The sequence below is a fragment of the Phasianus colchicus genome, unplaced genomic scaffold (assembly GCF_987193195.1).
Source record: "Phasianus colchicus unplaced genomic scaffold, bPhaCol1.hap1.1 HAP1_SCAFFOLD_54, whole genome shotgun sequence".
Classification (NCBI taxonomy): domain Eukaryota; kingdom Metazoa; phylum Chordata; class Aves; order Galliformes; family Phasianidae; genus Phasianus; species Phasianus colchicus.
Window position 1 is genome coordinate 259,915 of NW_028325231.1, and position 16,192 is coordinate 276,106.

A 16,192-nucleotide genomic window follows, 5' to 3' on the forward strand; every position below is an offset into this window, starting at 1 on the left:
CCCAGACGGGATCTCAGAGTTGCATGGCCAGGTACAGAAGTTGTTTTACTGGTGGTTTTTTTGTTTGTTTTCTTTTGCAACGTTAAGGATTGTTAATCATTCCTCGCCATCCTTGGCTTCACTGCGCCCTCCTGTCCAATTGACACCAGCTTTTTCATCACCTCAGTTGCCTTCAAAAAAAAAAAAAAGCATGACAAAATCAATTTGATGATGACGTTATTTATTTATTTATTTATTTATTTACCGATATTCTTAAGCACTTAGCAGAGTTTTGCTGGGCATAGAGAAGTTTTCCTTGTTTTTCTTCGTCTTGTTCCAACTGACGTAATTCTCTCCTCCCTCAACCCCGACCTAACTGCGTTTTTCCTCTGCCCTCACGAGAGAGAAGGAACGGAGCGCCAGAAGCTGCGGCGCGGCTCCGCGTCAATCCAGTCGGAGCTGTTGTTTCCGCGGTCTCTGGTGCCCCCTCGTGGCCAATCGGTGGAATTGCGGCCGCGTATGTTCGGTGCCGCAGGCAGCAGTACGCATGCGCGCAGGCACGCGGAAGTGGCGTACGTACGTTCTCATCGCTCTGCGCAGCGAATCTGCCGAGCTTTGTTAGGGTTAGTCCTCCAGGCAACAGCACGCATGCGCCAGAGAACTCATAAATAGCTTTCAAATCTACCAAGCCCTGAGATGCAGTCGAGCAGTCAATTCCTGCTGGCTCAGCAACGGTTTTCTCTCTTGCTGTCGGAAGTGCTCCTTGTCTATTTCCTCCGACGGTCTGACGCTCGAGCCTGCCTCGGGAACAGGCACATGCGTAGTGCGGTGCGGAGGGTGGCGCTTGCGCAGTGCAGCGTCTAGGCTTGGGCACGCGTAGTGCTCTGCCGAGAGGGGCGCATGCGTAGCGCCGAGCCGCTACCGGCACATGCGCACTGCAGTGCCCGGGCTCGCGCGTGCGCGTTGCTCTCCCGAGGCTCGCTGGTCGCGGGTTGCTGCCGCGTCGGTGCTGCTGCACGCCAGTACCGCGACCGCGAATCTCCGAGCTGCTCGCGTTCCACTGCCGCTGGGAGGGCTTTTAAACGGCTGGGGGACGGTGCAGGGCTGGGGGTGGAAAGGGACTTTGCTGGTTCACCGGGGCGGAGAGGAAGTTGGATGCCACGAGGCGCTGAGGGGCAGCTGTGAGCCCAACCGGTCCGCTTCCGCGTGGGCTTGGGCATAAAAGGGCGGAAATAGACGAGGGGCATCCTGGATTAGAAGGGGGAGAATATCGCTGGGCCGGCGGCCCGGGAATCGGCTGCTTGCCCGTCCCCGTCGTGGTCTGTCGAAACAATTGCTGTCTTTAAGTGGACGGGCGCACGGTCGCTATTAGCTGGAGGACTGATCACCATAGAGAGCGGCGCATTAGCTGCGCAGAGCGGTTAAAACGCCACTTCCGCATTTGTACGCGCATGCGTTGTGCTGCTTGCGGGACGCGGCGACAGACAGCGGCAGTTCCGCGCATGGTGGCAGCAAAGACCGCGGAAAGAACTTTTCTGACGGGATCGGCCCGCGTTTTTCTCCCCTGGCGACCCGTTCTCTCTGTCTTGTGATGGCGGGAGAAGAGCGCGAAGTTGGAAGCGGGGGCGTTGTGGGGGGAAAGACGAAGAAAAAAAGAGAGAGACTACCCCAAACCCAGGCAAGCTCTGCTAAGTGCTTCTAAGTAGCTGTGAAAAAATAAGTTCTTTTTTTTTTTTTTTTTCTTTTTGCCAGCATCTGTTGCATTGTTTCTAAATGTTCACAGACCAAAATGCAACTGCCCGGCAAATTTAATGATAATGAAATTAAAGCCCATTGGTAGAAAGCGCGGGGCCATATTAATGTTCACTCAGCCTCTGTCTTGTTCCTACTTTTAATGTATTTTTTCCCAAGGGCCTTTCTTCAACTCCAGGTTTCATTTTTGGCTTTTTATTCTTTTTTATGCCCTAAAATTTAGGCCCCAGCAGGTCTACGCAGGCAGTCACAGCACAGAGTTGCTGTTTTGAGATTAGTGTGGACCATTACAGCGTTTCCACAAAGACTAACGAAAACTGCAGTTCTCCACCTAAGTTTGCAGATGGAAAAAATTAATTCACCTGCATAGAACGAATCGATGCGTCACAGCTGCCATCGGCAAGATGGCCTGAGAGCTGTGCGGGTCTATCAGGCTCAGCTGCAGCTTTTCATCTTTTCAGCTGCCCTTCTCTGGTCCTCCTGCAGCTGGACAGATAGCCCACAAGGGCACGGGGTATACGCAGGCCCTCCCCAGCCAGCTGCGGCAGGCGCTCCTTTTTTGAGGATTACTTGTTCACATACCCAGTTTCCAGCTCATTCCCTTTGGAAAGCTTTTCTTGCGCTCCATGTTACTAGCGCACAATAGAAGTTAAGCCAGTTAAGCCTCTCTCAAGCCCAAGGAGTCCAATGTGCAAGTGTTTTTTGTTTGGGTCTGTCTGTTTTTTTTCCGGGTGTAGGGGGCAGGGGGTGGGCATTTGAGATAGCTGAGCTGTGTGAAAAAAGTCAGTGTCAGAAAGGCCTCTCTCTGATGCCAATGAATATGTCGTTTCCTAAAGCCTGGTCAGTCTTCTCTGCTGGTTGCAGAGAGTTGAGCTATTACGTATGGCCAAGACGAAAGTGTAATCAGTGAAATAGGTGGAGTTGCTCCTTCTGGTAATTTAATGCCTCACCGTGGTATAGGGCGGATGAATGCTGGCTTTGTACCAAAGCACTTGGTAACCCTGAGATTCAAACCTTAATGCTTTCCAGCAAATTTATATTTTCAGGTAGTGCCGCAGAGATGCGGTGACTATTGTTCACGTATTTTCACGTGTCACTGATTACATGGGTTTTCGAAACAGGCACAGCAGAAAACTATTCTCATTGACCGGAATGATTTCTAGTAGGATTCTGTTGTTTTTGCCTCTGGGCCTTGTGTTAAAATAGTAATTTCTGGGGGCTGGCAGGTGCTATCAATATCAGAGATGGGCAAATAAGGCATAAATCTGTGTCCTATAGTAAGTTGGATATGAGCGAGCCGGGTACTTTATTGTGGGAAATTGTAAAGCTGTTTTTCTAGGAATGGTGCAGCTGTGTCTCAGTTGTGTGCGCAGTTGGTGTCTAGAATAAGGAGACTTGTTAAGCGCTCTGCTGACACGTAGGGATGGATGGAAAATTACAAGAGGGAGCTTGAGCATGTATGTATAGAATGTAAGGACCTGCAGTTAAGGATTTGGATTGGCACCTGAGTCCGTGCCTTCAGATGATGCAAGCGCTATGCCTTATCACCCAGTGGAAACGGTCAAAGAGCTGCTTTGGGACAGAATGTTTATATTGCTCAGGAAGTGTGGCCTTCCAAGGTACTTCAGGTATCCCGAAGAACAGAAGCAAGCAGTAATGATTCCTTTCTCTCTCGATTCCAATACTTGTAGGTAGTGCGCTTGAGAAAGACTTTGGAGGCTTTCCTCAGCCTCTTGCTTTCCTCATACCTTTACAAAAGCGGACTGCCAGAAAACAAGAAGACTTCACACGTGCGTTTTGAGTTTGGTTATTTTATGGTGTTTTTTAATTTTTTTTAGATTTTTTTCAGTCCAAATGTAGTAAATTCTCAGTCATACAAGTGATAAATTTTCAAGGTCTTTGTGCCGATGGACCATGCTTCAGTTGAACATCAAGTGGAGCAGGAGGTATTCTTCATCTATGTGGATGAAAATATGGAATCTTGATGGGATGCTGCCGTATTATGGAGAGGAATCTCCGCATCCCCCAGGCTCAGCCAATACACGGACACAGATTTCTGGATGGTGACCATCACTTTCTGCCACCGCTCCTGCTGCCTAGTTGCTCGTCATCGTCGGTATCCAGCAGGAGATCACGAAGCTGTGGAGGCACAGTCGTATCCAGGTCATCATCTGAAACTTCTTCCACCAGATTGGAAGGGACCAGTCCTCTTGTGCCATCCGTCAGCTCTCCCAGAAACCAGCCATCTTCATCTACGTCTCCGAAGATGTAAAGGTATTGTCCAGCAGTCAGTGGAAGCTCGTTTTCTGGGTCCTCATTAGGGCCCTCAAAAGGATTGTAGCTGTGACGAGCTATGAATCTTCGAATTAGTGCTGGTGATCGTCTGCGAGAATGCAGGCTGCAGCTTGCCATCAGCCACCCTCCCGACTTCTCCAGCCATTCCTGTTCTGGATTTCCGTGCGGCTCCAGCTTTTTCCCACTCTCCTTTTCCAAATGCTGCCCCTGCAGCTGGTTGGCTTCCTCTGCCTTTTCTGCGGCCCCTCTGGATGTGGAAGAGGCCTCCTTGAGCTGCCGGACTGTTTCCCGCAGCTGCTTGGTAAGGAGGCTGAGCGTATGCGTCTTGTCCTTGAGCCGCTCCACCTCCTCCCTCATCTGCTGAGAGCTTCTGCTCCTCAGCAGGCAGTTCTCCTCTCCAAGGAGGCTGCATTGTCTCTGCAAGTCCTTCAGTGCCCTCAGCAGATGGGCACTCTGCTCCCGCAGCTCCCTGTGCTCAGGTGGGCAGGCCTGTTGTTGCTCTGCAGCCTGAACACCCGCTTCTGCTACAGCCCGACGGCAGGCTGGCCTTTGCCGTGTGCGCGGCCCAGCGGCTGCAGCCCTGGCCCCGTTGCAGGAGGCGGGCGGCTGCCCCTGTCCGTGCTCCAGGATGTAATGCAGGAAGCGTCTCCTCTGCTCCTGCAGTTCGCGCTGGAGGCGCAGGACGTGGGCGGCCTGCTCTGCACAGGGCTTCCTGCAGAGCTGCCGCTGGACTTCCTGCTGCAGTCTGTGGGCCTCTCTGCTGCTCTCGCCACTCAGCAGCTCCTTTGCTAGCTGCCGCAGCAGATCCCGTACCTGGCGGTTGGCGTTGTTGCACCGCTGCTGCAGCCGCTCCCGCGTCTGGCGGAGCTGGGCCTCCTTCATCTGCAGCAGTTGGCGGATGTCCGCCTCCCGCTGCCTCTGGCTCTGCTCCCGCAGGCGCTGCAGCTTTGACGCCCGCTGTCGCTCCCAGTTGGAGCGCAGTCGGTCGGCCAGGAGCTGCCGCTCCCGCTCTGCCGCCTCCTGCAGCTCACGTCTCTCGACGGCCCGGCGGCGCTGCATCTCCTGGGAGCGGAGCCGCTCGCCCTCCAGCTGGGCCCGCAGCGCCTCCAGCTCCCGCCTGTGCTCCTCCCGCTGTGCGGGGCAGGCAGGGGGCTGGGCCGGGCCCCGGCGCAGAGAGGGCTGGCAGCACTTTGCCTGTCTCTGCGGCATGGTCGCAGGGACCTGAAGAGACCCTCAGCCTCCAAAAGCTGTGGCCGAAGGCCGCTGAAAGCTACTCTCCTTCCTGGGGCCTGCAAGGACAGCTGCCCCTGGCCCCGTAGCGCCCACTGCCTCTCGTCCCTGTCGCAAGGGTGTGCAGACAGTGAATGCCGTGGGGGGGTGCGCCCACAGTCTTCTATGCTGTGTGCCTGCCTGGCACGTAATGGAGGGTGGGGCAGCGGCCTGCAGTGCTATTGGGCAGTGCAGCCTTCCGGCCTAACTCACAATGAAGGGAGGGTGGGGCTATAGGGCGGGGCGGCCTTCTGGCCCCAGCTCAAAATGGAGGCTGAGGCACGGTGGCTTCAAGCTGCGTTGGGTGGCAGAGACGTCGCGGTGTTGGACAGAACTGCCTTCCGCAGCACTGGGCTGTGTGCATGACCTTTTGTGGTGCTCGAATATGTGGACTTCTCTGGCACTGGAGAAGAAAAGCAGGATGCCATCCAACTCATTGTGATTTCCATTTCGATTCCCGTAAAGGAACTATCTCACCATACCTACCAGCCAGTTAAAGGAAGCTAGTTGCAGGTGTACTCTGCTTAAGGAGCTGCTGGGGCAGATGGCCAGGCTGTCACGAGAAAGCAGCAGCCTGAGGTGCTCCTGGGAATCTCTGAGGGAGACGGATAGGAGGTGGTGTTGTGGGAATCAAATGTTGTTTCTGCATTAGAATTGGATAATATTTATATTTCGTGAACTCCGTTGTCATAGTTCTTTTGGGGAGTCCTTCTACTTAACTTGGGGAAGATCTCAGATAGTTTGCATCACTTATCCTCTAGCCAAATCTTCCCAGGAATGCCCGCTCTGTATATAGGTGTATATATGTATATTTTGTCACACACATTGCAAGAATATCCTGCACGAGATCAAACCGGAGAAGGCTGGATCCTGTGTGGGGCTGGTGCTGCAGTCCAAAAACTGGGGTGGAAAGACACTGCTTTGAAGGGGTTGGGTATGCTCAGCCCTTTCATCCCCCAACATGTATTGCCCCAGCCCCAGCTCTCTCAGCCTGTCCTCACAGGTGAGGTGTTTGATCCGGAAGTGGTGCGCGCACGGTCCTGCTCCTCTGCGCAGGCACCCCGCTGATCTGCGTTATGCTCGGTCCTCCGGGAAGTAGTGCGCATGCGCCGTCCAGCTTTCCAATAGCATCCATTTCTTCGAAGCCCTGAGATGCAGGTGAGCAGGCAATACTTGGACCGCCGGCTCCGCGACACTATTCTCTCTTTTCCAATCCAGAATGCTCCTTGTCTATTTCCTCGGGCGGTTTTATGCCCCGGTCTGCTTCCAGAACGTACTGTCTAGGCGGACCGTGCACCCGCCGCTTGCGCAATGAGGCGTCGAAAAAAGCGAACGCGTAGGCGCGTGCCCGAAAACGAGCGTACGCCGTAATCCGCGCGCGAGAAGCGCATGCGCAGTGCCGTGCCAAGGCGGCCGCACGCGCAGTTCGGTGACATGCTTGCCGCATGCGCACTGCAAACGATGGCGCATGCGTTTTGCGGCCGTGAGGAGAGCATGCGCATCGCGGTGCCGAGACTGGCGCATGCGCAGAGCGGTGCGAACGGTCGCGCATGCCCAATGCGCTCTTGCAGCTGGCGCGTGCGCAGAGCACTTGGCACATGCGCATTGCGGGGCACAGACAGGCGCATGCGCCGTGGCGGGCAGAATCCGGCGCATGCCCCGTTCGGAGCAGAATCCAGTGCGCGCGTAGTGGTGTGTGTTTTGTTTTGTTTTTTTTTTTAAACCACTGGCGCATGCGTTGTGCTTTCTCATGAACCGCGCGTCCGTACTCCGTGCTGTTGTCTCGAGAACCGCGCCTGCGTAGTGCGGTGCCTAGAGAGACTGCCGCGTGCGCAGTGCCTAGATTCGCACGTGCGCGTTGCTCTCGCGAGACTTGCTTTTCCAGGAACGCTGCGGTGCAGAGCTGGGGCTGGAACGGGACGTCTGCTCCTCCACCGCGGCGGCAAGCACGTTGGGTGCCACGAGGCGCTGAGAGGCAGCCCTGAGCCGACCCGGTCCGTTCCCGGGTGGGCTCGGGCATAAAAGGGCGGAAATAGACGAGGGGCATCCTGGATTAGAAGGGGAGAATATCGCTGAGCCGGCGGTCCGAGAATCGGCTGCTTGCCCGTCCCCGTAGTGGTTTGTCGAAACAATTGCTATCTTTCAGTTGACGGGCGCGTGTTCGCTATTACCTGGAGGACTGATCACCACAGAGAGCGGCGGATTAGCTGCGCAGAGCGGTTAAAACGCCACTTCCGCGTTTCTACGCGCATGCGTTATACCGCTTGCCGGCCTAAGCAGCGGGCAGCGGCAGTTCCGCGCATTGGCCACGAGGTGGCAGCAGAGACCGCGGAAAGAACTTTTCTGACGGATTGCCGGGGACCCGCGGCGCAGTCCCTGGCGATTCGTTCTCTCTGTGTCTCGTAATGACGGGGGCAGAACACGAAGTTAGAAGTGGAGGGTGTGTGGGGGGAAAGACGAAGAAAAAAGAGGGAAACTTCTCCAAACCCAGGAGAGCTGTGCTAAGTGCTTATAAATAGCTGTAAAAAAAGAGGTTTTTTTTTTTCCTTTTGCCAGCATCCGTTGCATCTTTTCTAAATGTTCGCATTACCAAAGTGTAACTGCCCAGCAAATTTAATGATAACGAAATTAAAGCCCGTTGGCAGAAAGCACAGGGCCGTATTAATGTTCACGCAGCTTCTGTCTTCTTTATACTTTAATGTATTTTTTTCCAAGGGCCTTTCTTCAACTCCAAGTTTCATTTTTGGCTTTTTATGACCCCACACATCAACCCCGTGTCCCCACATGTCCCCTCATGTCTCCTCACCTCCCCCCACACTACCTGTCCCCCTTCGCTCCGTGCCCATGTCACCGTGGGGTTGAGGGCAGGGTCAGGGATGCCTGTGGGGTGCGTGGAGTCCTGGGAGAAGTTGATGGCTGTGTGCAGTGGGGTGATGGTGTCCTCCGCACACGGCTGTGACAGTGGGGTGGGGGTAGCGCCCCACAGGTGGGGGTCATTGCCCCCAGAATGGGGCTTGTGCCCCACACACGTGGGCCGCTTGTATGGGGAGTGCATTCTGGAGATGATCTGTCTTTTCTCCAAATCTGCAGTGACTTCAGCAATCCCCTGTCGTGCCGCAACAGAAATGGGGTCCTGCAGTACGTCAGTGATCTCTGACTCGAGGAGTGCAGGGGCTGCACGAAGTACGCACTCTACAGCCTCCCGACTTCTTTGGGGTTTGGGATCGATGTTTGAGCCAAAGGGCTTCACGCTGCCATGCGGGCAGGTGCCAGGTTCACCCACTGAGGAACCAAATCCTAAAATAATTTCACAGTGGTCTTTAATTGCTGTGCAAGTAGATGACACAGATTTCTCACTGGGGAGCCAAAGCTGACCCTGGCAGTTTGGCAGACAGCACTCGCTCCATTCACACCGGTAGTCTCAGCCCTTTTGTTGCACATGCAGCTTCTCAGCATCTTGCTGTATCAGTATGGAAATCTGTGCTCCCCTATTTATTAGAAATGCCACCAATTGCCATTGAGGACAGACTGGAATCAAAACATGTGGACCATCCTAGCTTGTCCATCGATAACCCCCTCCCTCCCCCCCTTGCCCAATTGGCTGCCAGTCATTACTTCATTACTTTTTTTTTTTTTTTTTTCATGCTTTTATGGGAACTTTGAGATCACAGCCTGAAGCAGTGACGGAGCACCTGGTGAGGGGTGTAGCCCTGCAAGCACAGGTGGAAGCAATGCACCTAGAGAACCAGATGAGGCTGAGCCTGGCTCCAGCCCCTCCCTCTCCTCATTTAAGGGCTGGCAGCCCCAAAGGCAGGGTTTCTTCCTGGAGACTGCCTCCTGTGGATTGTTGGGTGAGCTCTGGTTCTTGGAAAGAGGTAAGTGATCCTTTCTTTTTTGCAGGGTTTTGGCTTCTGCCTTTCTGTGGGGATCCTAAGTTGGTTTAGAGTAGCTATGTCTGCTATGCCTCTCCTTATGATGCCTTCCAATTGTTCTCTGAGGGGAGTGAAGGGGTTATCTGCTTTTCTCTGAATTGGTAATGAAGAGACTGACGTTCATTCCTCTCTTTTACTCTTATCTCATGTCTGGAATGCTTCAATCAGCCCCAAGGTAATGCTGGTTGGCTGACTGAGCATTGCAACTCTGGAAACGCCTGGAGCTAATGTGCTTTTCTGTAAAGAGATTCTGCATTCTCCAGGTTTCCTTTGCAACTCTTTTCAAGCCCAGTACCTTCTTGTGAAGTCTCCGTTCCTCTTTCATGACTCTCATTGCACAATCATCGACCTGGGACTCCAAACTACCACACTGTCCCAACCTATTTTATGACACGTTCCCTCTGTGTCCTACTTGTGTCTTTGTGTTCTCCCTGTGTCCTCTGCCCCTGTCCCCTCTGTGTCTCCTCTGCCACGGATTAATTCCGCCCATGCTGAGTATTGTTTAAGGGCGCGTATTTAAATTATGCTCCGTGTCTCTTTGGATCCCGTTCTGTTTTGCAGCTCGATGGGGTTTAAGGGTTTCTGGGGCTCCTCTAGTTAGTGGTTTAAGCACTGTGAAATCTGTGGAGCAGATAATGGAACGCCATGAATCCCTTGTTCATGCATCGCTTGTATGCAGGTGGGTTTGGTGATGGCTGTGGGACGCTCACTTAGAGATGGAATGGGGGTCACAAGGGGCTCGCCTTGCTCCCTGGGGTTTATTCTTCCAGCCCAATAAGCTACGTGGCTGGTGATAGAGTGAGGTGCGTGTATCAGGCTGGGACCTGAGCTTAAGAAAAGCCCCAGCCCCAGTGGCCGTTTTCTTCATCCTCGCTTAGTGTAATGCAGTCTCCACTACTTGAGCATACTGAACACGAGTATTCTGTTCCTGTTTTGTCTGGTTCTCTCCTAGACCTCCCTTACAGATTTGTCAGTAGTAACAGATGTCAGGGCACAGTTCTCAGAGCACGTTGTGGCCGACCACCCCAGGGTCCTAGGGTTCTTTCTGTTTTTATGGCAGATCCGGCTTCGTCTTTATAGGAAACAAAGGATTGTCTTCTACTGGACCACTTTGTCTGGATCACCCCAGATATCTCCATCCCAATTGTCAGGGGATGCTGTTAGTTTCCTAGTCTGTATGATACCCAACCTCCCCACCCCTCTTCCTTCCATCCCTTGGCCCCCATTCAATAGATAGCTCTGCAGCTGTGGGACCCACCAGTGTGATAAAGCAGTACCTCTGGTGTGCTGAATACTGGGACTGGCACAGAGAGGCTCTATGGCTGATGTGAATCTTCCCGACTGGACTACTTGGTGAGTTTCCCCGGAGCTGTTGAGCACACAGGCTTCCCCACCTACCCTGGTTGCTCACCATGCCATCGATGTCCTTTGTGGACATGGCTTCAGGTATCATACCAGAGACTCCTTAGAGTCGGAAGCGACCATTTATGATGATCTAGTCCGACTCACCCACAATGAACAGGGACATTCACAGCTAGATCAGGTTGCCCTGCGTGTCACCTTGGAAGGGACAGGGCATCCACCGCATCTCTGGGCAACCTGGTCCACTGCGCAGAGTCACAGAATGTCCCGGGTCGGAAGGGACCTCGAGGATCGTGGATCTCCAACCCCCCCCCCCTGCCACATGCAGGACCATCAACCTCCCCATTTCATACTAGACCGGGCTGCCCAGGGCCCCATCCAACCTGGCCTTGAACACCTCCAGGGATGGACGGGGCATCCACAGCCTCTCTGGGCAGCTGTTCCAGCCCCTCACCGCTCTCTCTGTGGAGAACTTCCCCCTGCCATCCAACCTAAATCTTCCCTCCCCCAGCTTAAAACGTTTCCCCTTGTCCCTTGCTATGAAGGATATTTTCCTTATATCTAACCTAAATTTTCCCTCCTTCTTTCCTTTAGCTCCCCTTTGGGTATCGAAAGGCTGTTACCAGGTCACCTCGGAGCCTTCACTTCTCCGGGCTGAACAGCCCCAGCTCTCTCAGCCTGTCCTCACAGGTGAGGTGTTTGATCCTTTGGTTCTTTTTTTTTTTTTTTTTTTTTTTTCTTGTGGCCGTCCTCTGTATGTGCTCCAACGGGTCCATGTCCCTTCTGCACTGAGGGCTCTTCATATGGACGCAGTACTCCAGGTGAGGCCTCTTCAGCACAGAGCAGAGGGGCAGGATCACCTCTTTTCACCTGCTGACTGCACATCTTTTGGTGCAGCCCAGGATGTGGCTGGTTTTCCGGGCTGGGAGGGCACTTTGCTGGCTCGTGTACAGCTTGCCATCCACCAGCTCTTTTGCGACGGGCCTAGGCTCAGCCCTTTCATCCCCCAGCATGTATTGGTAGTGGGGGATTCTCTTGTCCCAGGTGCAAGACACTGCGCCTGGATTTGTTGAAGCTGATGAGGTTTGTCTGTGCCCGCTGCTCAAGCCTCTCTGGGTCCCTCTGGTTGGCGTCCCATGTCACTGCTGGCGTGTCGCTGCTCCCCACAGCTTGGTGTTGTCAGCAAGGTTTCTGAGTTGTGGCTGATAAGACAACTGCCTGGAGTGAGTCAAGCATCCTTCAGCTTGAACCAGGTCCAAGTGTGCACAGCAAGAAAGACATGGCCTTCATCAAAAGACCACCAGATGACCCTGAGAGATACCTCGCATGTGTAAAAGAACTGAGACCTGAGGCTAGAAAAAATGTCAATCCTACTGGGGACTCGCTGTAATAACCCAGCCTTTTCTTGGACTTCCCCCAGACGGCGAGCTCGGGCTTTACAGGCTAGAGGTGGAGCTAACACAGAGACCTCTGGATTTTCAAAAAGGAACAAGAAGGCTGAGAATCGGGTGCTTTGTTTGACGTTTTTACTGGCTGTCCTACTTAAGGATTCTGCCTGTCCATAGGCACGTTTGGTTGGTTTGGCTGGAACTTAGGAGCCTGGTGCTTATGACTTCGGTTCTTTGTGATACAGAGCTGCGCCCTTTGCTGCCCAGACCAAATGCACGTGTTGTTGGAAGAGATTACTCTATGCATTTTACTTTTTTTTCTTTAATGCTTTTAAAGAGTGAGAGTGGTATACGCCTTCAAGCAGGTAACATATAAAACTTGTTTGTTTGTTTGTTTTCCTTTTTTCCTTCGAGCACTGGTTCGGGGAAATATGGATGCTTTCTTCTCTGCCGCTATGTTTCCCGCAGTGGAATTTGGGGAATGGCTTCTGTTGTTGGTTTTTCAATACTGAAGAAACATAGCATTCTTTTTATTCTGCCTATGTAGAACTCCCTTTGTTTCCTCTGTAGTTTTGAGTTGTGCTCTGGAACAGAATGTTCAGCTGAATCTAGAACAGCTGCCAAAGAGGAGTCTGTGGGCAAGTGGCTCTGGATTTCCCAGGCAGAGGTCGTAAAGCTCCTTGCCTGCTCACAGAGCGTTCTCATTGTTTTTATACAGTGTTCTATTTTACTGCTGTATTGAGACTTTTATGAAAAATCCTTTGTTTCCCAAAGGTGATGCTGAGAAACACGCCTCATGATGACTTATGCATACCTCGCATTTCATATTAATTCTCCCTTTGGGTCAAAAGTAGACCAAATCCTTGAAACCGTGCCTGGGAATCCCACTGATATTGAAACAGTTCAGCAGTGGTGCCCATGGTCAGAACGCCCTGCGGCGGCAGATCCTGGCATTGACTGTGAATGGAAGAACTGACAACAAATCGCTCGATATCAAAATTGACCCGGTGGATATTTACAAGCGCCGGGAGACCCAGACGGGATCTCAGAGTTGCATGGCCAGGTACAGAAGTTGTTTTACTGGTGGTTTTTTTGTTTGTTTTCTTTTGCAACGTTAAGGATTGTTAATCATTCCTCGCCATCCTTGGCTTCACTGCGCCCTCCTGTCCAATTGACACCAGCTTTTTCATCACCTCAGTTGCCTTCAAAAAAAAAAAAAAGCATGACAAAATCAATTTGATGATGACGTTATTTATTTATTTATTTATTTATTTACCGATATTCTTAAGCACTTAGCAGAGTTTTGCTGGGCATAGAGAAGTTTTCCTTGTTTTTCTTCGTCTTGTTCCAACTGACGTAATTCTCTCCTCCCTCAACCCCGACCTAACTGCGTTTTTCCTCTGCCCTCACGAGAGAGAAGGAACGGAGCGCCAGAAGCTGCGGCGCGGCTCCGCGTCAATCCAGTCGGAGCTGTTGTTTCCGCGGTCTCTGGTGCCCCCTCGTGGCCAATCGGTGGAATTGCGGCCGCGTATGTTCGGTGCCGCAGGCAGCAGTACGCATGCGCGCAGGCACGCGGAAGTGGCGTACGTACGTTCTCATCGCTCTGCGCAGCGAATCTGCCGAGCTTTGTTAGGGTTAGTCCTCCAGGCAACAGCACGCATGCGCCAGAGAACTCATAAATAGCTTTCAAATCTACCAAGCCCTGAGATGCAGTCGAGCAGTCAATTCCTGCTGGCTCAGCAACGGTTTTCTCTCTTGCTGTCGGAAGTGCTCCTTGTCTATTTCCTCCGACGGTCTGACGCTCGAGCCTGCCTCGGGAACAGGCACATGCGTAGTGCGGTGCGGAGGGTGGCGCTTGCGCAGTGCAGCGTCTAGGCTTGGGCACGCGTAGTGCTCTGCCGAGAGGGGCGCATGCGTAGCGCCGAGCCGCTACCGGCACATGCGCACTGCAGTGCCCGGGCTCGCGCGTGCGCGTTGCTCTCCCGAGGCTCGCTGGTCGCGGGTTGCTGCCGCGTCGGTGCTGCTGCACGCCAGTACCGCGACCGCGAATCTCCGAGCTGCTCGCGTTCCACTGCCGCTGGGAGGGCTTTTAAACGGCTGGGGGACGGTGCAGGGCTGGGGGTGGAAAGGGACTTTGCTGGTTCACCGGGGCGGAGAGGAAGTTGGATGCCACGAGGCGCTGAGGGGCAGCTGTGAGCCCAACCGGTCCGCTTCCGCGTGGGCTTGGGCATAAAAGGGCGGAAATAGACGAGGGGCATCCTGGATTAGAAGGGGGAGAATATCGCTGGGCCGGCGGCCCGGGAATCGGCTGCTTGCCCGTCCCCGTCGTGGTCTGTCGAAACAATTGCTGTCTTTAAGTGGACGGGCGCACGGTCGCTATTAGCTGGAGGACTGATCACCATAGAGAGCGGCGCATTAGCTGCGCAGAGCGGTTAAAACGCCACTTCCGCATTTGTATGCGCATGCGTTGTGCTGCTTGCGGGACGCGGCGACAGACAGCGGCAGTTCCGCGCATGGGCCACGAGGTGGCAGCAAAGACCGCGGAAAGAACTTTTCTGACGGGATCGGCCCGCGTTTTTCTCCCCTGGCGACCCGTTCTCTCTGTCTTGTGATGGCGGGAGAAGAGCGCGAAGTTGGAAGCGGGGGCGTTGTGGGGGGAAAGACGAAGAAAAAAAGAGAGAGACTACCCCAAACCCAGGCAAGCTCTGCTAAGTGCTTCTAAGTAGCTGTGAAAAAATAAGTTCTTTTTTTTTTTTTTTTTCTTTTTGCCAGCATCTGTTGCATTGTTTCTAAATGTTCACAGACCAAAATGCAACTGCCCGGCAAATTTAATGATAACGAAATTAAAGCCCATTGGCAGAAAGCGCGGGGCCATATTAATGTTCACTCAGCCTCTGTCTTGTTCCTACTTTTAATGTATTTTTTCCCAAGGGCCTTTCTTCAACTCCAGGTTTCATTTTTGGCTTTTTATTCTTTTTTATGCCCTAAAATTTAGGCCCCAGCAGGTCTACGCAGGCAGTCACAGCACAGAGTTGCTGTTTTGAGATTAGTGTGGACCATTACAGCGTTTCCACAAAGACTAACGAAAACTGCAGTTCTCCACCTAAGTTTGCAGATGGAAAAAATTAATTCACCTGCATAGAACGAATCGATGCGTCACAGCTGCCATCGGCAAGATGGCCTGAGAGCTGTGCGGGTCTATCAGGCTCAGCTGCAGCTTTTCATCTTTTCAGCTGCCCTTCTCTGGTCCTCCTGCAGCTGGACAGATAGCCCACAAGGGCACGGGGTATACGCAGGCCCTCCCCAGCCAGCTGCGGCAGGCGCTCCTTTTTTGAGGATTACTTGTTCACATACCCAGTTTCCAGCTCATTCCCTTTGGAAAGCTTTTCTTGCGCTCCATGTTACTAGCGCACAATAGAAGTTAAGCCAGTTAAGCCTCTCTCAAGCCCAAGGAGTCCAATGTGCAAGTGTTTTTTGTTTGGGTCTGTCTGTTTTTTTTCCGGGTGTAGGGGGCAGGGGGTGGGCATTTGAGATAGCTGAGCTGTGTGAAAAAAGTCAGTGTCAGAAAGGCCTCTCTCTGATGCCAATGAATATGTCGTTTCCTAAAGCCTGGTCAGTCTTCTCTGCTGGTTGCAGAGAGTTGAGCTATTACGTATGGCCAAGACGAAAGTGTAATCAGTGAAATAGGTGGAGTTGCTCCTTCTGGTAATTTAATGCCTCACCGTGGTATAGGGCGGATGAATGCTGGCTTTGTACCAAAGCACTTGGTAACCCTGAGATTCAAACCTTAATGCTTTCCAGCAAATTTATATTTTCAGGTAGTGCCGCAGAGATGCGGTGACTATTGTTCACGTATTTTCACGTGTCACTGATTACATGGGTTTTCGAAACAGGCACAGCAGAAAACTATTCTCATTGACCGGAATGATTTCTAGTAGGATTCTGTTGTTTTTGCCTCTGGGCCTTGTGTTAAAATAGTAATTTCTGGGGGCTGGCAGGTGCTATCAATATCAGAGATGGGCAAATAAGGCATAAATCTGTGTCCTATAGTAAGTTGGATATGAGCGAGCCGGGTACTTTATTGTGGGAAATTGTAAAGCTGTTTTTCTAGGAATGGTGCAGCTGTGTCTCAGTTGTGTGCGCAGTTGGTGTCTAGAATAAGGAGACTTGTTAAGCGCTCTGCTGACACGTAGGGATGGATGGAAAATTACAAGA